The sequence below is a fragment of the Podarcis gaigeae genome (assembly GCF_964106915.1).
Source record: "Podarcis gaigeae genome assembly, chromosome: 8".
Classification (NCBI taxonomy): Eukaryota; Metazoa; Chordata; class Lepidosauria; order Squamata; family Lacertidae; genus Podarcis; species Podarcis gaigeae.
Genome location: NC_139684.1, coordinates 42978017 through 43003310, shown reverse-complemented (window position 1 = coordinate 43003310; position 25294 = coordinate 42978017). Strand labels below are relative to the sequence as shown.

Genomic DNA, 25294 nt, shown 5'->3' with positions numbered 1-25294 from the left:
CTCACTTGAAGGCACTGTGGCACTACCTTCCCCTGGCACTGAGGCAGAGCAGCTTTTCTCAGTCAGCAGGAAAGCAGCAGTAGCCACAGTGGACACTCACTTGATCTCCATGACTGCTCCTTCCCACATCCCCACGCCTGATCTGCACACACCCCATCTGCACGATCTCCGTGAATGCTCCTTCCCTCATCCTCATGCCTGATCTCTAATTTCAGACGTTGTGATATGGTGGAATATTGCAATGTTTAGCTGCTGATACATCATGATGCTGAAAACCAGATATTGCTCACCCATAATGCACACTTAGTTCTCTCAATGGGGAACTTTGATAATGGAAATCTGGGAGAAATGGCCCTTTGCATACAGTGAAACACTTAGCACAATGCAACCTGTCTTCATAACACTCATAGGAACCTGAGCACATTGCTAACTTTTCTCTTCCTAGAACTGTAGCAGATACTGTTGTGTATTGAGTCAAAGGATTTTATATCTGTATTATTATTGTCTGTATTGCATTAGGGTAAAGTAACTGCCTTTTGGTTCCAGAGGGTACAGCTACTATTGGTTCATTTAAGCTGCTGTATTTGGATCCTCTGTCTTATTGGTTTCCTCCAAAAGACAGGACTGTGATTGCCTGAGATTGTTCCCTCCAAAATGTATCCTTTCTAGTTAGTTCCCTCTCCCTATAAATGTAGCTCTCCCCTCCTCAGGCCCCAGTCTTGTTTGCTTTAATAAAGAAGTGTTACTAGAGAACTGTCTCCAGCATATTATGTCAAGAGAGCTGAAATCACAAACCCCACGTCACAACAACTGGCGACGAGGATGGGATCCGGAATGCTGAGGAGCGGTTAACGCAGCCCTGCCTCAGAGTCCGGATTGTAGCTAAGAACAAGACTCACTGGCCAGCTGAGAAGACGACCCTGCCCACAGGACAATGGAGAGTCCAAGGGTATTGGAGCCCTTCCAGCCATCAGAGCCCAACATGTGGGAAGACTACGTCGAACGCTTCGAGTTCTTCGCAGAGGCTCAAGGGATCACTGATGCCAGCAAAAGAAGGGCCACATTCCTGAGCTACTGTGGGCCTGAGATCTTCACGCTGGCCAAGGCATTGCTTGCTCCAGCGAAGCTAAGTGAGACATCTCTCAAAGATATTCTTGCCTGCCTAACAAGCCATTTGGCGCCTACTGAGACCAAGATGGCCCGGCGGATGGAGTTTCATAAGAGGCAGCAGCGTGCTGGGGAGTCTGTATCTGCATTTCTAGCTGAACTGCGGAAGCTCGCTCAGCACTGCGACTTCCAAGATCTGGTGCGCACCGACCCCTCTCGCTCTCCAGGCTTCATGAAGCTATCAGGTAGCCTGGGGAGCCCGCGGGAGTTCCCGCAGGGCTCCCTAGGCTGCGGATAGCAGCCTGCCGCCCGGAGCGCTGGGCGCTCTGAAGCAGAGCGCCCCATGCTTTGGGAAGATATCCGCAGCCTGCTGCCCAGAGTGCTGGGTGCTCTGAAGCAGAGCGCCCCGCACTTCGGGAAGATATCCGCAGCCTGCCGCCCGGAGCACAGGGCGCACTGAAGCAGAGCGCCCCGCGCTTCGGGAAGATATCTGCAGCCTGGGAGCCCTGTGGGAGTTTCCCAGGGCTCTCTAGGCTGCGGATAGCAGCCTGCTGCCTGGAGCATGCGGTGCACTGAAGCAGAGCACCCCGCGCTTCGGGCAGATATCCTTTTCTCCTCTAAAAACTACGGTAGGTGCGTTTTTAAAAGCTCGGGCTTCCCCCGCGGCTGGGGGGGGGGGGATAATTTTTTATCTTTCCCCCCCCAAAAAATAGGTGCGTCCTATGGGCCGATGCGTCCTATAGGGCGAAAAATATAGTACATCATCTTGGGACTCCGGACACAAACATACAATAACAACCCTCAATCTCCAACAACTGGAGCGCCAAGCAGGCACATACAGAGCTTGTCTGAGGCCCAGGGCAGGACTCTTGTTGGAATAAAGTTATAAACTCAAACAAAAAAGCAGCCAGTTTCTGGTGGGGCCCCCCCAGCCAGTTTAGCTCATTGAGGCACAGGGCAAGTGTACTTGGCTGCTCACTCCCCTGTATGGGCCTGGTGCCTGGATAGAGCACCTCTTACTGGTAAGCAAGAAAGGGGAAACACTTGCTTCAGAGTAAGGCTGCTGCACCTGTTTCTGAAGTTTCTGACTCCTGGAAAGGCCAAGCTTTTTGCTTAAACATTGCCATGATTGGGTAAACTCAGGAACACCTTTGCCTTACAGAAGCACCTTTTGGATGCCTGTAGTCAACAAGTGGATGCACACACAAAGGGTTTAGGGGGAAGGGATGAGTATACTCAGTCACTGCAGTCTCTCCCCCCTCTCTCCATGGAGAGGAGAGGCAGAAGCTGAGCTGTAAGCATAGGCTGCACACTGGGGATGGGGGACAGAGCTGGCCCATCTTGCAAAATAGCAGGGGTGGGGGGAGGACACATGAGTTGCCAGAGCAAGGGATGGTAAAAAAGGGTATTGTAGAGTAGGAAAAGATCCAGAAAAAGGCAGCCAAAATGATCAAGGGGATGGGGCAACTTCCCTATGAGGCAAGGTTACAGATTTGGGACTTTTTTGTTTGGAGAAAAGGTGAATAAGGGGTGACATGATAGAAATTTATAAAATTATGCAGGATATAGTAAGTGATAGAGAAAAATATTTCTCCCTCACCCATAACACTAAAATTCATGGGCAATTATTGAAGCTGAATGTTGGAGGATCCAGGACATATAGCACATAGTTAAATTATGGAATGAGCTTCCACAAGAGGTAGTGATGGCCATCAACCTGAATGTCTTTAAGACTGGATTAGACAAATTCATGGAGGATAAGATGATCAATGACTACTAGCCATGATAGCTGCGCTCTGCCTCCATAGTCAGAGGCTGTATGATCCCAAATTCCAGTTGCTAAAAACTGCAGGAGGGGAGAGTGCTATTGTTTGGCCACTGTGAGAATAGGATGCTGGGCTAGATGAGCCACTGGCCTGATCCAGCAAGGCTATTGTTACATTCTCGTGTGTCCAAAATGACTGGTTGGTTCCCATCCTTCTCCTTGGTGTAGAGGGGGCCCCATCTTGCCTAGCATCAGTTTGTAGCCTGTATTCAATGCTAGGGACTCCAGAAAATGAACACCTAGCTCTGCTATAAAACTTAGCCAGTTGTTGCAGGGCCTTGCTGCAACAACTTAGCTGTGGAAACATGGCCTGTGGTTCTGAACCCACACCTTGATTTTCTTTCAAGGTGCTGGCTTTTGCCTTGTCACCTTGCTGTGGAAACTATTAATCTGCGCTTGCTTGGGCCAATGTCCATGCTGTGACTGAGGGGCTAAGGAACTGCTGTGGTCTTTTTGGTGTGGGTTTGAGCTCTGGAAACTCCTTTGCCCTGATATAGCTTGGTTTTCTGCTGGGCATACCAGCAGGAGTCATTTTAAATTCCTAGACATTGAATTGAATTGAATTCCTAGACATTGTTGCCAGCATAATCCCCAATTGGTGTGTTTTGTTAATGTTCACCATTTGTACTCAGTTTGAAAATTTTCTGAGTGGTGTGCCTTCTCCCCCTTTCCTCTGGCCTAAGCATGTATAGCAGGCATGTCCAGCAGGTAGATCGTGATATACCGGTAGATCACTGGCTCCCCCCAAAGAAGCTGAAGAACTGTGGCTCCCCTAAAAAAAGCTCAACATTTTACCTCCTCCCTGAAAAAACTCAACAACTTTGACCCAAACCCCCATAAAGGGGGTAGATCACTGCCAGCTTTTAACTCTGTGAGTAGATCACAGTCTCTTGGAAGTTGGCCACCCCTGATGTATAGGATATGGTAGCCATTCCACAGGCTGTGGTGTAATCCCCCTCTCCCCTTGTGGTAATGGGTGTATATAAGATTTCCCTGACAGTGATTGCTCTTGGCTAACACACACCAACTTGGCAGCAATGAGAAACTCTGGGATGGCATTTAGATATCAACATTGCAGTCCTATCTGTCATAAACAGACAAAATATGATTTCCCAAATTCTACTGGGTTTTGAACTATATTTATTGGTGAACAGAGGATACAAAAAATAAATAGTAATGTTTTGTTTAGGAAATGGTTTAATCACATGGAAAACATGGACAGAAAAGATTAACATTCAACAGGCCATTCTGGAAGAAAGATTGTCTAAGTCACTGGGTGAATGGAGAAGTCTATTCCATGGGGAGAGCTAGGAGTTAGCTTGGGAAAGTTTATGGCCATCCTCTGTGCCACTATGAATAGCCTTCTGCCACTGCCCTGAACATTCCTTCGTCTGTCCTAAGCTATATGGGAGCTCTACTGGATAGGCAGAGCTCTTGTGAATGCAAGTACTACACAGTCAGTGTTGCTGCTGTGCCTAATAAAATGGGCAAGGAAAATGAGATGCTGCATCATCAAATCCCTGTATTGAGTCTGAGATACCAAACACATTTTCCTCATTCGTATTTGGAAAACCTGTTTCTCTCCCAGCCTCATCAGATATCAAGTTACTCTTTTAAAATTATAACAATAATAGTACTACAATAGGGGTGTTAGTAAAAAGAAGCAAACCACACACTTAAAACTGAAAATGAACAAACTCATTTATTTTGATGTTAGTGACATTCTCTTAGGTTTATGCACCTGGTTTCTCTTACACTTAAATTCAGTCCTTCATGCTGCTCACAAGGCTGGAGGGGCCAGGAATGCCCCATAGCACAGACTGACAAATAAGCTTTCTCAAAATTTGGGGGGTTGCCATGCATTTTTAGGAAAATAAACATTGCTGCTGTGTTTTGGCTGGTTACAGAGCTTTGCACTAATTGGTCTAAGTAACATGTACTGTAGGTAAAGGTTTTTTCTTTGTGTGAGGAAGAACCATTTATGCATTTTTGGATAGGGACACATAAAACAATGATCAAAAATTGTTACCTTGTAATTTCTTGTCTGTGCATTTTATCCTGATGTGATAAATAGTTTTAATAGCTGGCTTGTGGAATGTTATTATTTCTTGAACTTGGACACAGGTCAGAGTTTGTCTTGTATGTTGAAAACTGAATGTTCCAGACACAGCTGAATTTTGATTTATGTTGGTGGCAAATTTCTTCTTATGTGTGGCTTGCTGTTGAGGGAATGATATGATTGCAGTGTAAACTTTAGACATTGGTGCCAAAAAACATAAATTTATGAGTACATTTTTGCCCTGTCTTCTTACTTCTTAGTCCTTGCTCTGGTCATTATGTCATTCTGGTCATTCCAGTCTCAGGGAGAATAGTTCTATTGGTCATTTGTAAGACTCAGCACTCAAGCAGTGCACATCTGCTCCATTTCTTCAAGAGGAAGCTGAGAGGGATGAGTAAGTTTCAAAAACATTTACAGCAGTCTAAAATCCAGACAAATAGATCTAGTTATTTGCAGGGTTAATTTTCCAAGTGTCATAAACAGTCTTGAACAGTGCCATTTTCCTAGAAAAATAGGTGATGGAACTCACCATGAACATCTCCCTCATTCTCTTAGAATGGCAATGGCACCCACCAGAGAGGTGCCAGAACTGAGTTCTGGTGAGTTCTTTTCTGGAAAAAAGTCTTGAAATGTTTTATATGCTCTTATAATATTTTTCTCTTAATGAATGAATATGTGAAGATAGATGCCTAACTCTCCATGACAGATGGTTGTGTGTGGTACACTCTACAATGAGAATACTCTTCACCTCTTTAGTCACTTCCATTTTCTTCCTCTTCATGTAAAAAGGAAAGGTGATAGGCTGGCATAGAGTATCAAATGGTTGGATCCAGAGTTATCTTGTATGAATAGAAAAACAGTCTTACTGTCTTTGTCCAATTTCCCAAGCCTACTGCAGCTCCTGCACCCTATTGCATTCAGAGGGAGTGTAGGAGATGCTGGAGCGTGGGGGTGGAAGAGGAGTCAGGAAAGCATCATACCACAGAACTCTGCTTAAACAATCTTCTCTGAATCCAATATAGCAAATCCAAGGGTGTTCCCCAAATGTTTTCTTTTTCTTTTTCTGAGGAGTGGATTGCTTGCAGGGATCTAGAAAGACCTGAGTTGCCTTTTTGCAAAGCTGTTTTTGCTTATTGTTTGGAGCCAGAACTTCATTTCCAAAATGGTTTGAAAGAAGCCAGATTTGCCTGTGACAGGACTCTGAGTTAGTGTAGTCCAACTAGCTTGCTGCAACAAATCTCACAAACCAAGCTCCCCTATAATGTTCTTTGAGAACTGCATTTGATGTGACTTTACCAAGCCTGTGGCCAGACAAGATCTTTGAACATCTCCTCAGAACTACCATGATAAGCTCTTTGATTACCCAGCTCAACTGGATCCCCAACCCCCACCCTCCTCCTCAGCACATCCCTTCTTCATGCACAGGCAGCTTTTAGGGGTAGACCTGCCTCCGCCCCTTTTCATTTTCCTACAGTGTTCTAAATCTCAAGACACAGTTAACCCAAATCCAGATTTATTTAGGATTTATCTACTTTATTAATTCCTGTTGTGTTGTGCAAAAGTGCTGAAGGATTCAGATTGCCTATGAAATTAAAGAGAGCTTTTCCAAAATGAAGCATAATTTAAAAAACATTTTTGTTAGCCAAAGCTCAGAATACAGCATTTTAAAGGCTACTTTGGTTGGGAATTGGCCATAATAATTTGATTTTTTTTCCTTCTAGTAAATACACTATCAGGCTGTTTCATGAATTAATCAGGGTTTAATGTAGATTTAAACATTTACAATGCAGAATAATTTGGGTTGAAATAATCCCCCTTGATAAAGCTAGCAAGCCCCCACAACTGTCACCATCTCTGACAGCCAGGCATCTAGACCTTGAATATGCAAATAACAAGAAGAAAAATGCGAGCAAGACTTAAGATGGTGCTTCATTTCTACATCTTTGTCAGTTAACTGCTGGCACTAAGTGAGTATTAGAACAATTCTGAAAAGCAACTAAATACCAACTGAAGCCTGTTCTAGGTGGTGAACAGGGAGGCATCTGATTCTGCTCCTGGAGCTGTTCCTCTTCAAATAGATCATTTGTGTCATATGATGTTCATCTGTTGATGAGATTCTTTTCTGCCTTTACAACACTGTTGGGTTCCATGGAGACCCTTTGGGTTTTTAGTTCTCTGGCAGACACTGGCACAGAGATCACCATTTTATATTGGCATGGGCCCTTATTGTCCACACCAGGCATATTTGTCATGTGGTTTATTTAAATTATTTATTTGTATAAAAATTCCATTTTTAAAAAAGCATGGCAATGAATAACATAAAATCAACAATAATCAACAATAATAAAATTATATCAACAAAACTAACATAGAATATATCATAGATCATATTAGTACATCAACATAACTAAATGTACTAATGCAGATACCCCTCAGGGAATGGGTAAAAAGAAGAGTTTTAAGCAGGAGCCTAAATGCCTGCTTGATATTCACTGGGAGTGCATGCCAAAAGGAAGGTGCTTCCACTCTAAAAGCTTTGGTCTCAGTGGACATAAGAGGACATTCAGGAGCATACTGTACTTCTAGGAGTGTCTCCGCTGAGGATCAAAAGTGACTGGACTGGGCTATAGAAGGTAGCAAATCCTCAGAGGTAATCTGGTCCTAAATTGTTTAGGGCTTTGTACCTCAATAGCAAGACCTTAAACTTAGCCTGCTAGCGTATCTACAGCCAGTGTACCTTTTTGTCAGTAGGGCATCTCTGTATAACTACGCTAGTTGTAGCTTCAGGACCACCTTAAGAGAAGCCGCACATAGAGCACATTGCAGTAATTCAATCTGGAGGTTACCAATGCCTGGAATATCGTTGGTCAGCTATCCTTATCCAGGAACAGATGTAGCTGTCACAGCAACCAAAGCAGAAAGAAGGTGCTTGTAGCTGCTGAAACTACTCGGGCCTCCAGTGATAGAGGTAGATCAAAGAGCATCCCCCTGCTATGTACCTGCCCCTTTAGAGAGAGTGCAACCCCATCCAGAACAAGCAGCTGACATATTTCCTGGGCCCAGGAACTGCTTACCCACAGAGTTTCTGTAGATTCAAGCTCCTTTTATTGGCCTGTCCAGTCCAGTTTCTGCACAGTTACACTAGCTTCAATATGGAAAAATAGAGTTGAAGAGATGCGTGTCATCAGCACACTAATGACACAATGCTCCAAATACCTTCATTACTGCTCCCAACAGCTTTGTATAAATGTTAAAAAGCATTGGGGATAAAATCGTGCCCTGCAAAACCGCGTAGCATAACTGTCAGGACTGACAAACACTTCTCCAATTATATAATATGGAGCCAACCCTGGAGATAGAAAAAGAACCACTGTAAAACAGTTTCCCTAATAGCCGGCCCAAAATGATACCACGGTCAATAGTAACAAAAGCCAGAGAGAAGAGGAAGAGCAAAGTAATATTATCATTGACTCTCTTTCAATGAAGGCAATCCATCAGGGTAACCAAGGCTGATTCAGTCCCAAAACTAGGCCTGAACTAGAAATGGAATGCATGTATGCAATCAGTATCATCCAAGGGTGTCTGTAGTTGCCCCACCACCCTCCTCTCAATTGCGTTAATCAAAAACAGAGTATTTGGGACTGGGCAGTAACTATCACAAACCAATGGGTCCAGAATGGGCTTCTTTAGTCTGTCCATACTGCTGCTTTTTGAAAGGCAGTGGGGACCACCCTCTTGCACAAACACACATTAATCACATTCTGGATCCAACTGACCATACCCTGCTGGCTTGATTTCTTCAGCAGTCTGGGGCAGGGATTCACAGGACGTGAGGCTGGGTGTATTACTGCACCTTGTACATGTCATCAGATTGTGTCAGCTGAACCTCATCCCACAACATGGGGTAAGATTAAATACAGGCAGGGACTATTCATCCACTTAGTCACTCTGTGATGTTAAAGATATACATAAGAAGAGCCTCCTGGATCATGCCAACGATTCGTCTAGTGCAGCATTCTGTTCTCACGGTGGCCAACCAGGTGTCAGTGGGAAGCAAAAAAGCAGGACCTGGGCACAGCAGCATTCTCCCCTCCTCTGGTTTTCAGCAACTGGCATGCAGATGCATACTGCCTCTGACAGTGGAGGTTGAACATAGTTATCATGGCTAGTAACTGTTGATAGCCTTATCCTCAGTGAATTTGTCTAACCCACTATTAAAGTCATCCAGGTTACTGGCCATCATTACTTCTTCTGGAAGTAAATTCCATAATTTAAGTATGTGCTCTGTGGAGAGATCTCATCCGGAAAGCTCCCCAACTTTGGAACATTAATTAAAGTGATATCCAGCCAAGCCATGTCTTCTAGGTGCCCTTCAGAAGTTCTGCCCTTAAAAGCTTTGTAAATGCCCTGCCTTATGGATTGTAGACAGGATCTTACCTTTACCTTTACCGACAGGATCCTTCTGACATTAATAAGATTGGGGAATTCATCAGTAGTTCCGTAGCTACCAGTGGGTAGCAGATTGTCTTAAATAATCCACCCTCCACCCAATAGAATGCATGCTGTCAGACCATACATAAGTTCAAAAGCTCTCTGGACAGCAACAGGTAAAACCATCAATGCATATGGCCATACACCTCAGTTTTTTATAGAATTGTAGAGTTGGAAGTAACTGTGAGGATTTTGTCAACAATATGACTATTTATTGGGTTCAGGATACCTTGGACAGAGGGAAGCACCTTGGAAGAAAGATAGAATAAAAATGCAGTAAAGTAATAAAATAGCTAGCTATTCAGCCAAGTGGTAATAGTGGTGATGCAGATCTTGAGATTCTTTATATGAGGAGTAACCAATCATTTATTCATTTATGTTTATTTGTTGGATTTATATCCCAGCTCCCTAATAGAAGGGAACTAAAAGTGTCGAATAAGGGGTTCTTAGACAGGCTGTCTTCCAGGCACTGACCAAACCCACACCTGGTCATGCCCTGAGATCGTTAATAAATGTCATTGTACAGTCAGTCAATGAACTGCTTTTCAGATGGTTATCAACTACAGAACTCATCTTTTTACAAAATCAAGATGTCTTTTTCTGCTACCAGCCACTTCCATCACTTCTGCAACTGGCAGTTTTCCAATAAAGCCAATATCCCCAACCCCAGAGGAAGTTCATCAGTGGGAAGTGGGCACTGTCTGTTTACTCCAGCAATTTGACAACAACATTAGCTTACACTTTATTAGCAGACTACTACACCTTGATCCCTGACCCTGGCAGTGACCACAGATAGTCTACTAGATAGATGCCGATCATTTGAAGCAAACTGGTAACATTTTTAAGGCCACATATCACAACCAGCAGGCACTGGATAGTTTTAAAAAGGAATGCTCTGTACATTTTGTAAAAAAACATGAACAGGAGATTAAGCCATCTGAGCAGGACCTTCTTTATATGGGATTTTCAGGCTAAGATTTGCTTGGCATTTGAGGCAATAACTAGGGTGCCTTACCCTGAAGCTGTTTAATGTGGATGATCTCATGACTGGAGTAGCTCTTGGGTGGCTTGGTTACTTTGAGTGCCTGCTCTTGAAAGTGGTGGTGAAAAAGCCTTGCACGTAGATCCTTTGGTGCCAGGCCTCTGTGATTTCCCCCTTTCCCAGGCTGTATCCTTGCAACCTGTATGGAGCTTTCTCTCCTGGAGCCAGAAAGGCATTTCCCATCAATAAAAGCATTAGCTCACTAAACAGTCTGATGGCTTTGCTTCTCTGGATTAACCCTTTGGGAGCTAGGATTCCTTCAGACTTGTAAAGATATTGATCACAGATCATGTTTGCTTTTTGTGTGCGTGAGCACATAGGTATGTGTGTGTCTCTCTCTTCCTTTCTCTCTTTGTGGTTAGTTTCAGATAGTCAGCACTTCTGCTACTTGAGAAAAGGAGGGTTGTGCAACTCCTGTGGTTAAACGGACAGGGAGTGTGGACATCATATTTCTTTAAAGAGACTATTTGGACCCTTAGCCTCAGGAGTAACCTGTTGATTATTTTCAGGGGCAAATGATTATTTCACCTGGGTCAAAGACCCAGTTTTGTACACACACCCCCCATGTATGTATTTGTGTACACACACAGGCTGGGAGCCTCAATGGCACCCTTCTGGAAGCTTCACCTGTGGCCAAAACCTGGCTACCCCCCCTCTGATTATTTGTTTAGGTATTACAGTATTTTTTTATTTAATATTTTAATTACATTTTAAAAAAATAGTTGTTAGTTTTGGACTGAGATCTTGGACACCAGGGTTCAAATCCACATTAAACCATGAAACTCAGCAGGTGACCTTGGTCCAGTCATTGTCTCTCAGTTTTACTTATCTCACAGGGTGGTTGTGAAGGGGGGAAACCATGTATGCTTGAGCTCCTTGGAGGAAATGTTGGAAACAAATAGTAACTTCAAAACAACCACCACCACCCTAAAAAGGAAAAATCAAAATAAGGAAGAAGGACATGAAGGAGACACACCAAGGTGCTTTTGACCAGATAAACTGGAAATACAAATCTGACCAAATGTTCCCTCATTTTTCATCTTTGCACTCATGCCATTGCTTTGGGTTAGGGTTAAAATTGTTATTGCATTTGTGGAGATCTGGAATAATTTCCCTTACTCCCATCTCCTAAATCAGGATTTCCCAAATTTGGGTCTCCAGCTGTTTTTGGACTACAATTCCCATCATCCCTGACCATTGGTCCTGCTAGCTACGGATGGTGGGAATTATAGTCCCAAGAAAGCTGGAGACCCAAGTTTGGGGAACCCTGCCCTAGATGTTCTCTTGTGATTAGTGAGCACTGTTGACTATGTGGTATGCAACTGCCTTTTGTTAAGGCTGCTTGGAGGAAATGCAGAAAAAGGCAGTGTGCCTTCTACGGCCACACTGAGACTCTTTGTCCATCTATCCCAGTATTTTCTATTCTGATTGGCAGCAGCTCTCCAGGGTTGTCATTTCAGGCAGAGAGAGGCCTTTCCCATCACCTGCTATCTTTTTAACTGGTGACGTCCTGGACCATCTTCTACATGTAAAATAACTGCTCTGCTAGTAAGTTATGCTCCCTCACAGCGTTTGTTTTTTTTAAGTGTTCTAAGGAACAGGTACAGAAAGACCTGGGAATATTTGAGAGGCTACAAGTGATTTACAATTTTTATTTAGTGTTTCTTTTACTATTTTTATTATGTTATTTATATTGATAATCAGTGTAGACACTTCCCATGAGACTGGTTGAACCACTTTTGATCTACCACAGAGGTATGGCATCTATTTCAGTATTACTTTTTTAAAAAAGATTTGTCTAAGAAGGTTTTCTTTCTACAGAGAAACAGTAGCAGACATGCCTATTGGGGTGCAGATGGATCATGAGCGATTAATTGGTGAAATAGAATCCCACCCAAACTGTACCAAACTTATCTGGGGAAGATTGCACTTCAAAGTGCTGATTTCCAGTGGCAGAATTTCTCTTGGGATACAGTAGAACTTTGCACCCAAAAGTGAAGGCTTGAAGGTCTTGACCTTGAATGAGTTCTCATTAGGAAGGGGGCACTGCCCAGGATGGGGAATTAGAAAGACAGAAGGAAAGAGGGGCAAGGTCACCACATAATGAAGTGGTCAGCATTGGATTTCTGTCAGTCACACTGGTTAAGCATACAATTGAGTTCAGCAAGACCCATTAAGGAAGCAGTAGTAGCAGACCCAAGAGTGACTGAGACGATTTAAAACCAGGAGCTTGATACAGTCATGAATCTTCCACCCAGAGTCTGAGAAAGCATATGGCTGTAAAAGATCCCCACACTATTCCTAGTCTTTGGAATCAGGATCCAAGTTTCCCAAGTCTGCATCATCAATGCCTATGTTCAGTTTCAACACCTAATTCTGTAAAACTGTCCACTTAATAGAAATCTTTTGTGTGTGACAAAAAGAGAGAAAGAAAGAAAAGTAAACTTTACTCAAGTCAGAAGAGAGACTTCAGCAAGTGCAGATTACAGAAGAACCCAGCAATTAACTAATTGGGAAGAAACCTGAATATGTCCATTTTCATTTTCCAGTGCATGTAAGAAGATCAGTTCCCAATAGGGGAGAAGGGGGAGAAAATGTGATGATGAATGCTTAAATGTGTATATAATGTGTAAATTATATACATTCTATACAAAACACAATTTGATTCCTGGTTTTATCCCTGATATTCTGTAGCAAAATTTTACTTTTACAGGCTTGCAAGTTAAATGTTAGAACTGTGCAGCAATATCTGTGCTACTCTTTGTGGCCAAATTATACTCCTTCCACAGTGCCTCATTTGCTTCTTCCACTGCCCCTGGGATATGCAAGTTTCATCTCTGCTTAGTGAGCTTCTTCCTCACTTGAACCACACCTCAGATGCACCACACCTTAAAAAATTTTAAAGGGCTACCACTTCGTTCCTAATTCACCCTCATCACCCTAATCTTAATCAAATGCTGTTTTCTCCATTCATGCTCACTCTTGCATTGACTGAGAATTTCAAGGGACAAACCCAAGTGTTTTTGTTGTTGGCATCCATCCGTCTTGAGAGACAATGGAAGAGTGCACCATTTGGGGGTAAGGTCAAATTGTTGGAGAATTATAGCACTTATTGTGGCTGTAGTGACCAGTACAGGAGAGACATAGTTTATTGCAGCTGGGGCAGATAAAGGCATCCAGTTTCACTGTCACAGGTGCACCATGGCATTTATTCTCTCTGTGCTCCTCCCAGCAGTCATTTCTCCTCTGGTCACTGCCGTGGATACATGACTTGTCTCCAGGCGCTGCTGTCGTCTGCAAGGGATTCCCACATCGCAGGGTTAATGTTGCCAGCCTTTCCTGTGTCTTTGCCTGGAAGAGGGAACTCCATGCATAGGTTTATTCAGGCATAGGCAAAAGGCCCGCCAGATGTTTGGGGACTACAACTCCCATCATCCCTAGCTAACAGGACGAGTGGTCAGGGATGATCTGGAGGGCCGAGTTTGCCTATGCCTGGGTTTATTTGTGGAGGCAGTTTCCCCTTTTTCTGCTAGTCCTCTCTGGGAGAGAAATGTTTGCTGCTCAACAGAAAACAATTCAGGTATCAAGGATGTTAATGTAGCTGTGATTGGGCAAAAGATACCCCAAAACAGAACATCGCAGCAAAGATGGGCATTTTTATCTTTATTAATTTGAGTATTATTCATATAAAAAAGATAATTCTCCCCCTCCTCCCAGGAGTTTGTGAACATTAAAAAAATTACCCAGCCAGTTCCAATGCAGACAAAGCCCTTTATTATTATATCCATATTGCAGGGCATGGAGTGATGGCTGAGAGAGCACAGGTTATGCCAGCCCTGCAAAGTAGCCCAGTGAGTCCACCCCCTGCTCCCCATTTTGCTGTAGGGAGTTAGAATAGTGTATGCCAAAACTGTGTAGTCCACTGCTGATCCTGGGATATGTGTTGAGTTTTTTAGGGAAATGCAGGGGGCATAGCTGAGAACTTACTTGTAGCAACAGTAGGGGCTGGAGAGAGTAAAAAAAAAAAAAGGCAGCAAAATAATAAAGTGTCTTAGTCATAGATGGAAATATATCTGGATTCCAGGTCTATCTGTAGAAGCAAAGTGGGTCTACTAAATGAAAAACAACTGAGGGGTAGACTGGAATGCTTGTTTCTCAGAGATCATATCTGTTTGGGTCTCACCATTGCTCAATCGCCAGAACTTTAAGAAAAGGTAGATCAGCTCTCTTGCTCTGTGTGTGTGTGTGTGTGTGTGTGTCTGTGCGCATTTTATTACTCTGGATTCTTTACTTTGTGCCTTCCATCCCAGAAAAAATCCTGCAGATGCCCATGGTCCCATGCTGTTTGCTACCTTTCTGCTTCTTCCCTCTGATATACGCAACAGCAGATTGTGTGGAGCCAACGTATTTCTCATTCTGCTCAACTGGCCATCACAACTCTTTCTGTGATCTCATCTGTCGAAGCCCAGCTCTTGCTTGATGTCTCACTTCCGGAACAGAGGGAAGGCTCTGCCCCCCAAAATATTTAGTTAGCAGCTATTAACTTAAGTGGAATTGACTTTTTATCGGCTTTCCTCTGTATGACTGCCACCAGCGAAGGCAGTTTCCTCCTTTCCTCTTCTCCGCCTGTCAGTTCCCTCTACATTCCTATCGGCAGCCTTTAGCTCTGATCAATACTAACCACTGTGTAACAGCTCACGCACGGCTGCTTTAGTTCGCATCGATCAGACCTCTCTTCCAACAGGTAGCTGGCTCTTTTGAGGCAATGACTTGAGATAACTTCAGGCTAATTCATTACAGAGGATTTTAGGGAGGCCCCGTGCCCTGTTTTGGAGAAAAACACAGATATCAGAAACGGAGAACAATGTCCCCTGTGCTTGAGATTCTGTATTTCCTTCCCCTTTCTTTTAGAATTGTAAGTGTAATCCAAATAATGGCATAAGTCATCTCGGCAAAACAATTAGTTTTCAATGGCATGGCTTTGGCTTTTGCCAAGCTGAAGGCCAAATTTTACTTAGAAATCTTCAGGGTAGGACCTCCTACCAGTTCTGCTCATCTTTTCTGACCCACATCCACAGTATTCTCCAGAATTGCTTCTTGTCCTTGTACTTGGCACTTTAACACTAATTAACTAGAGCAGAGGGGTGATGCTGCTCAAGACCAGCATCACACAAGTGCGGAACTTGGTTTGTCAAAGAGCAGCTTGTTTTTGACAGCAGCCAAGGACCAAGCTACCTTAAATGCTTTCCCACAGGTACACAGACCACTTTTGTTTCTGCTTAGACTTTTAGGATTGAGAAGTTAAATATTAAAGTATACAAACCTGACACTTGTATATCTGCTCTCAATAAGCTTGTTAAATATTCCACAGATCAGTATGTCCACCCACTTCCAGAACTCACAACCCAAAAGGGGAAGCAATTCTCACATATGTTGCTGCCTTTTCCAGGCGAGGACAGAGGGCTGCAGGGCAGCTGAGGTTGTTACAGAATTCCCAATGAAGGGAGTGTTTATTATTGTAGAAGGTTTGATGCAGTCCCCAAAAGGAGCTAATCAACAAGTAATAAGACCTCAAGAGAGCAATTTAGAAACCTCAGCTTTAACTCTCTTGTAGCTGTAGCTAAGAGAGTAATAGTTGCTCCTGCTTTTGGCTGTGCAGCACAAAATGTAGTCATAGTTGGCAAAGGAGATCTGTGGTCCCTCCCAGACAGTCCTTTCTTTCATTTTTACCCCACCTTTCTTCTGCCTTGAAATCCAATGCAGTATATGATGTTATCTGTCTAGCCCAGGACTGTCTCCTGTGGGTGGCAGTGGCTCTCCAGAGTCTTTGGCATGGAGATCTCTCCTGGCACCTGCTGCCTGAGACACTCTCCAGACCACGAGAGCAGTTTTAAAGTGAATAACCCTGGCTTTGGCTCTAAGCCTTTTCTATGTTCAGTCTAAGGTTTTCTAAGGTTCAGTGGATCATCACCAGAAACATTTTGAATTGCATAAGATACATTATTGAGCAATAGGTCAAAAATTTATTTTGGGAATGTTGATCTTTATAGCGCATGATGATCAATGTGACAACTTGTGCAAGATCTACAACACAGGTGACATTTCTTAAGGTGTGCATCTAAGATGCTTTAAGTGTACCACATAATGATACAAAAAGTTACTGTGACAAGCATGTGTATCATAACAGGTACATTAATCAGGATTGGCTGCAGCTCCCTGTTATGTTTGTAGCCTAAGTGACAAACCAATGTTTGCCTGTGTGAAACAGTCCTAATTTCTAAAATTTATTGTACTCACAGTGAGCTTATATAATTTGCTTTTCTTGTTCCTTTCATTCTCTCTTCGACTTGCAGTGAATAACTGTCCCTTCTTATTGGTGAAATTAAACAGTCCTGCCCTGCCCAGAAAGATTAGGCTTAATTCAATAGCTTGGGAAAAGGTGATGAGGTAATTATAATGCTGAACCATATCCTGAATGGCTGTGTGCTTAGATCTCACTGATCCTCAAATTGGATAGTCACCCTGAACCTCCTCAGCAGTGGATATGGACTTTATCCAGTGGCTTGGGGAATCTTCTGGCAACACCACTAATATCTGTATTCTTTAGTTCAGTGGTTTCCAGCCAGTGAGCTGTGGACGCCTTGAGGGGCCATGGAATTATTGCAAGAGGTTTGCAAAGCAGCATTTTTTAAAATCAGCATAACACAAGAGATTATTACAATATATGAGTTATCCAACACAAGAATACAATAACTATTTAAAGTGAATGATATTTATTATACTGATATTGATGGAATCAGCAGCTCATGGAAAATATGTTAGGATCATGCATCTAATAGTTTATATAAGTTAATCAGATGCACATTAGTGAGTAGAGGGAAGTTCATTCCGACTTCATCAGTCTAGTACCTCCTAAACTGAGAGGTTTCCAAGTGAGTAGATACCCTGAGAATGCTACAGAGAATTTCATGGTGGCAGATAAGGACAAACTTTTTATTTCCAATGAGGTTATGCACCCAATTTCACCACCCTTTCCCAAGTACACAGGTAGTGGAAAACTCAGTCCAAAGATGACCGAATGCTTGTTAGGTTACATAACTCTGCCTACCAAGCAGCAGTAAAGGTGGTAAAGAAGAATTACTTTTCTACCTCCATTGTATCCTCAGAGAACCATCCAGCAGAGTTGTTTCAGGTGTTCTGTAGGCTAGTTGTACCAGAAGTAGTGGATGGGTCTCTGGAGCACTCAGCAGCATGCTGTGATCAATTTGCACTACACTTTGAGGATAAAGTAACTTAGCTTCATAGTGCCTTCAATGCCACTGTCATTGGTGTTCCAGCTGAGGTGTCCAATGCAGTGCCTTCCTATGCTCTGAGGGATCAATTTCAGTTTATGATGATGTGGACATGACTCTTATAATGATGCAACTGGCTTCTTGCTCTCTTGACCCCTGCCCATCTTGGCTGGTGAAAGTTAGTCGTGGGGAATGAGGTTGGCTGGATGTTTCCAGGGTATGGTGAACACATTCTTTACAACACAGTGTGATGCCTACTGCCTTTAAACTGGTGGTAGTGTGTCCACTCCTGAAGAAGCTCACCCCAGATTCCATTGTATATAACTACTACTTCCTGGTTACAAATACCCCTTTTTGGGGAAGGTGGTGACAAGAATGCTGGCTGAGCAGTTGCAGGAGCTCCTGGAGGATATGAATTATCTAGATCTGTTTCAGTCTGGATTCAGGTGCAGTTTTGGGACTGACTCAGTCTTGGTTGCCTTGATAAATGACCTGAATCGAGAGTGGGACAGGAGAAGTGCCTCTCTGCTTCTGCCTAATCTCTTGTCTGCTTTGATACCACTACCCATAGTATACTTATGGACTGGCTCTGTGGGTTGGGTATCAGGGGCATTTTTCTACTGTTGTTCTACTGCTATCTACAAGGTGTTTCCAATGAGTAGCATTAGAAGATAGCTTTTTTGGTTTAATGGTCTTTGCACTACAGTGTACCACTGCGTGCAATCTTGTTCTCAATGCAGTTCTTTCTTTCTATCATGTGTCTATCATCTATTTCAAATTTTTGTTCAACATCTTTATGAAGCCACAGGGTGCACTCTTTTGGAGTTGGGAGGCAAAGTGTCATCAGTACAAAGATGACACACAGCTCTACTTCTCCATAACATATGAGTCAAGAAATACTGTGCAAAATCTGGACCATTGTCTGGGCACAGTTGTGGAGTTGAGATCCAGTAAGCTGAGCTTGAACCCTGGGAAGACAGAAAGATGGAGGATTGGTGGTCCCCACGTCTAGGAGATAGGCCAGTTACCTGTTCTATATAGGTTTGCACTCCCTCTGAAAAACATGTTCAGAGTTGGGGAATTATCCTGAATCCATCCTTGTTGCTGGAAGATCAAGGTAGCCTCAGTGACTAGAAGCGCCTTTTACTAGCTATGGCTGGTATGCCAACTATAACCATTCTCGGACAGGAATAGTCTGACTGCTATGATTCACTCAGGACTCTGTTATTGCTATGTGCTCTATGTGGGGCTACCCTTGGACCTGGTCTGGAGGCTCTAGCTTATGCAAAATGCTTCAGTTAGACATGTTGATTGGGACAGACTATTGCCAACACATAACTCTGGTGCCTGTATGCTACCCAGCCACGTTCATTGTTCTTATTTACAAGGCCCATAACAGCTTGGCTCCAGGATACCTGAGGGATTGCCTGATTCTTCATATTCCTGTTTGATTACTGAAGTATTTGGGGTAGTCACTGTTGGTGGTCCCCCATGGCTCAGATGCACAGATTGTATCCACAAGGAACTGCCCATTCAGTATAGTGGGCTAATTTTATGAAACTTCCTTTCAGTTGAGGTCACACAGGCCCCCTTCCTGTTGAACTCCCAGTGTTTACTGAATACTTTTTAAATTAAATTTTAAGAAGACTATTTTAAATTAAATTCTGATTTTATTGTTTTAACTCATTTTAGTCTTATTGTATTTGGTTTCCTGTATACCACTTGAGATTACTGTGATTAAGTGGTATATAAATTGTTTAAATAAACAAAAGAAATAAATGACAAGAAAAGTACCACAATATCTTACAAGGGTGACTTCAGATGCTATGTAAGCATCAGGACACAGAACATTTCAAGTCTTCTATCCTATGTACAGATTTACCACAATCTTCAACCTCTGCTGAAAATGATCAGCTGCAGTTTCCCTTCCTGGATGCTGTGATGCCTGCTTAGTGCTGCTGTTGCTTATTTTCATATTCTGAATCCTGTGCATTCCCTCATGTGTTCCATTAGCTGCTCCAGATCCTTTTTTGGCTGAAGAGCAGGATTAATTAAAAAGAAGAAGAAGAAGAAACATCAGCAATCTTGCAGCTAATTGCCAGAGTGCTCCAAAAGCCAATTGAGGTTTCATTCCTGGTCTATACATGAATCCATTCATCAGCTGGTGGGCTGAAAGCTTGTAGAACACCCCATCTATGTTGCTGTTTGTGTTTAAATATCATAAACATAGGGCTGTACAAAGAACAGGTTTGACAGGTCTCTAGCCAAAGAGGTTTCCAATCTAAAACTTCTTCCATTCACCATCCTTTCCAATAAAGCCTTGTCAACTGTTTTCCTGTATTTTGAATGGAATGGTGTATCCACAATAAGATGCTTGGATTTCCACCAACCGTGCTGGAAGCTGGTGGGACTGTGACAGTGCTGATGCCAGATTCCCTCTTGTTTTGAAGATGACTAACAGAATAGCAGCAAAGCACTGAAAAGGCACAAAATGGCATTTGGCCAGTGCCTATGAATCATAAAATGGGATAATAAAATCATGAAAATAATCTCCAAAAGGCAAAATAAATTACCCAAGTTACTGCTTATTTGCATGTACAGTTTGACAATAGAGCCATAACCATAAATGATTTATGCCTGCTTTAACAATACACTCATTTTACTGAAAGGTGGTCAGCACTAAGACTTCTGTGGCATGGTGCCATTTGTTGACAGGCTAATGTTTCAGCAGCAATACATTAAATTATGAATATCACTATCCTAACATGGAAGGTTATTGGCTCAATATGCTTAATTAACCCAGCCTGAACTATGCCCACAAGGCAGTGTGGACCATCCCTGCAGTGCTGGAATAGGGGACAAAGATTAGAAGGGTAAGAACTCACTTCAGCTTTTATGCAATGAGACCTTAAAAGCTGAGCAGTCCTCAGATGCTCTTCCAGGGACAGTTGGGCTGTATTTTTCAAGTTGCAGCCTGTCGATAGCTGAGTCCTTATTGAAAAAAACTGCTAATAAGAGGAGACAGTTATTGGATGTCTCAAGTAAGAAGTAGCAGAAGGGCTATAAACTAGGCTGAGGGGCTCCAGGAGGCGCAAAAGGGTGGCTTATCTGGGCCACAACCTGGTAAGGAGATGAGTGGCTTTGCTAATAATAACATTAGCAGGGATTTTTTTGCATGCATCCTAACTGGAAGAATCAGACACTTAACACTTATGGCACCAAAACTTACCTTTCATTCAGTATTTCATAAAATGGAATAAAATTCTGAATCATTGGTCCTTTAATTCAGATTTTGCAAATTATGCAATGCTTTCAGATTACTGAGGTTCTTGCCTACAACTGCTTCCTTCCTACAGTGCTGGAGCACAAAACATGCTCTATTGACTTTTAGACTCTTCTTTCCATATTCTGCATGCTGTTAAACCCCATCAATATCTTCTTCCTGGGTGCTGCACTAGCTGGCTCCCATTGTATGTCCTTTCAGAGAAATATTTTTTCACAGGGAATGCACTGGTCTCAAGTATTATACATATATCCATCCCTGGATAATCTAAGACACATTAGAAATAAAGTTATATGGTAGTAGGGGTCATGGAATGGCAGTATATTATATTCTCAGTGGGTTGAAACATATACTGTAGGTAGGGAGCTGGATTGTAAAAAAACTTATGAGCTGTGTTTAGTTCCCATCTCAAGGAGCCAATGTAGTCTTCTCTTATTTTAGGATGGAAGAGTCCTTACCAAGGACCTACCTGGAGAGGAGTTCAATCGCAGACTCTGTGCTTCATCCATCAGCTGGACAATCAGATGCAGAAATTATTTCTTCATCTTTGATTTATTAGACAGAACCAAAAGATGCTATGAAACAGTAAAGGGATTGGTGTGAAAAAATTCATACAGAAATTCACCAAAGAGTCAATTAATCTGCAGAATCAAACTGTTTGTGCCCACTTGGTGACTCTGGGCCTCCTTACTACCATCTGGATCTCAAAGACGCATGAAAAGAAGAGCCTAGAAAGGAAGTGCAAGAGACACCAACAGGTAGGAAGCACATGGTGCAATTTTCATTTTTTCCTGCTGAGTTTTTAATGTATTGTATCCCATCCACCACCATTGTCATTTTAATAGAAGGACGGCATAACATTTTCATACATATTGTTAGTTATTTATACCACCCTTTCCATGAGTCAAAAGATGGTTTACAACAGGTAGAGAGAGAGAGAAATCCACAAAATAACATAATCCTTAACAACACCTAACAAATCAGTAAAATACAATTACTAATACATAAGTAAATAAATCATCAAATTTTCTAAAGCAGTAACTCTCATAATACCGTGAGCCACCATTTCACATTTATCCACCCCTCCCACAATTAAATTCATGAAAAATCTTCAGAAGAGGTGTTAGGGTAGAACAGACTGAAACATGAACTCTGTCATTTTCACAGTTAGGGAGGATTGCCACTCTGTCTCTTTGTCGATAACAAGTCGTTAAAATGAAGATGGGACCATAGTGCTAGGTCTTTTTACTAATCATGATGGCTATATGCTATCTATATCAAAGTATGCCTCTGAACATCAGTTGCTGGGGATCACAAGTGAGAGAATGCTATTGCGCTTATGTCCTGCTTGTGAACTTCCCATAGGCAACAATATAGCCATGAGGACAAATCCCTATGGGAAATCCACAAGTAGGACATGAACACAATAGCATTCCCACCCCCGCCCCCACTTGTGGTCCCCAGCAACAGAATTCAGTTAAAATACCCAATGGAACAAAAAGTCTTCATTAGGTGTCACATACTCAACAGGAAAGGGACCCATCCACCCTCTGCTGGAATTTCCATAAAATTGGGCCCACAATACTCAGTGTGTGAAGATGCCCTTTTGTGCATCTTGAATCTTCAGCTTCATTGGGTGGCACTGAGTTCTAATCTTATAAGAAATCCATTCCTAATTTTACACATCCATTATGCCCCCTATTACTTACCTTTCTTCTAAAGTCTTAGATATTGTAACCTTTCCTCAAATAAGAATTGCTCCAAGCCACTGATCATTTTCTTGCTGTTTGCAGCTCTGCAACATCATTGAGGCATAGTGTCCAGAACTGTACACAGTATTTCAAGAGTTGCTGCACCGTAGATATTGACAGTTTTATTTTGATTCCTTTCTTAATGATTCCCAACATGGAATTTGTCTGTTTCACAGCTGCTGCATACAATGTCATTCAGCTATTCGTCACGACATTACAATTTGTTGTCACTGTCGGTTAAGACCTGAATAGTATATATGAAAGTAGGATTTTTCTTACCCCAATTTCTATCATTTTACACTTGCTTACATTGAAACACACTTGCCATTTAATGCCCATTCACCCAGCTTGGGGATATGTTTTAATCACCTTGTATGACTTGGTGTTATCAGCAGAGGGTGCTATGGTAGTGGACAGAGACATCAGGTGATGAGATGGGGCCATACTTGTACTTTGTCTCCCCTTCTGGCCTGTCTTCCATCCCCAATAACTTAGGTAGCGTTACTACTAATGATTGCCAGGTTGGTGAGTGGGAAAATACCTATTGTCTCTGATTTGATTTTGGAAGAGCATAACAACTAGGCAGGGATTGGTGAGAACAAGTTGGATGAAAAGGGGTGTGTATGTTTCCCCATTTGGACAAGGTTTCCATTTTCTGAAGGAAGCAATCTTATCTCTAAGAGCTTTCTTGATTTGGCTCATTAACCAAACTGGCATCCTCTTGGCCTTAGTGTTACTTTTCCTGAATGTATTATACATTCTAGCTGAGCTTCTATTATTGAGAATAACCTCCAGATATTTTGGAGATACTTAATCCATTTGACTTTCTCTTTCAAATTCCTTTCTAACAGTCACCTCATTTTTCAGATGCACCTCTTTTGAAGTCAAATGTGATGGTGTTGGATTTTCTCAGCAGTTTTCCACTTAAACATACAGTGGTACCTCGGGTTACAAACACCTTGGGTTATAAACACTTTGGATTACAGACTCCGCTAACTTGGAAGCAGTACCTCGGGTTAAGAACTTTACCTCAGGATGAGACCAGAAATTGTGCGCCGGCGGCACAGCGGCAGCAGGAGGCCCCATTAGCTAAAGTTGTACCGCAGGTTAAGAACGGTTTCAGGTTAAGAACGGACGTCCGGAACGAATTAAGTTTGTAACCAGAGGTACCACTGTTTGTTGAATTTGAGAGTATTATAATCAGTGTTCCAAACCAATTCAATACCACTTGCATCTCACATCAAATCCTGGGTGCCACTTAGGATTAAGACCAGAGTTACTGTCTGGCTGGCTGGTTCCATGACCAACTGTTCTAGGACACAGTATTTTGGGGTATCTAGAAATTTTCCTTCTTTGTAGTTACTCGAACAGTCATGCATCTAATCTATGTGAAGATAATAGAAGCCACCCATTACTACAGCACTTCCTCTTTTGGCTTTCTCATTGGTGTCATGCTCCACCTCAAGTTAATCCTAGGCATTTTTATTGGGGGCACAGTAGTACATCCTCAGTACTAAACTACTTTTGAAGCCTGGTATTACCATTCACAGTGATTTTGTGGAGGAGTCCATCCCTTTTGGGATTTCTAGTGTGCTGAATTCATATGACCTCTTTGACATTAAGAGCAACACTACCTTCAGCACACCCTTTCTGTCCTTCCTATAGAATTTGTATTTGAAGATAACCGTGTCCCACTGGTTTTCTCCCTTCCACCAGACTTCCATTATGCTCACTATATTTCTGCTCTCCTCTAAGACCAAGCACTCCAGCTCACTCACCATGGCTCAGAAACTTATTGTATTAGCCTATAAACACCTATAGGGTGCCTCTCCACATTTGAGCCATCATAAACAATTTCACCCTCATTATCCTTTTAGGGCAGATTTGTCTTAAACTGTATACACCCTAGTTCCTGCTGGTTTTCCTCTAGGGATCTGCCACCTTTTGCTTTCAGCTGACTCAGCTCTGTTTCATATAGAGCCCACGCATATAAGCCTAGGTTGTAGTTTAATGATGGAGATAAATGGGTGTACAACAGTTGAATTATCTCTCACCATATACCGGTAACCTTGTTTGTCCCTCTTGAAACCTCCTACCCTTTCTAGTGTTGTCTGCCTCTTCCTTCCATACCAACCAATGTATTGCCTTCAGGATTAACATTGATTGCACTATATGTTTCCTTGTGGGTATCCAGCAGTGATAGGAAGTTGTAGTCCTAGCTATATTGCTTTGGGGTAGATGTATGGAGCACAAAGACAAGGTGTACCTCTTCATGTTGGCAGTGTGTGTGCAAGATGGGTTTCACAAGCCCCACTGATATTGGATGTAATGACTAATGACCACCAACATTCCACCATCTTTCTACCAATATTTTCAGGTGGCATTCAGTCAGCACATAGCAGGATGCTTGCTGGGCCCTGTAATCATGGTGATTCTGTTAGTGC

At 42.6% G+C, this 25294-nt stretch overlaps 1 protein-coding gene across 13 annotated transcripts in view; it reads left to right on the top strand.

Moving 5' to 3' along the window:
* ZFHX3 (zinc finger homeobox 3) overlaps positions 1–25294 on the top strand; it is a 402702-nt gene that overhangs the window by 199349 nt on the left and 178059 nt on the right. For 11 of the 13 annotated variants that reach the window (XM_083752187.1, XM_083752186.1, XM_083752188.1 and 8 more), the window contains one exon: positions 21541–21857. The exons of 1 other annotated variant lie outside the window; for it this stretch is intronic. The gene's annotated coding sequence lies outside the window, so the exon portion shown is untranslated. Of the gene's footprint in view, positions 1–21524; positions 21858–25294 lie in introns of all 13 variants that reach the window. One more of the 13 variants, XM_083752171.1, reaches the window with a different exon arrangement.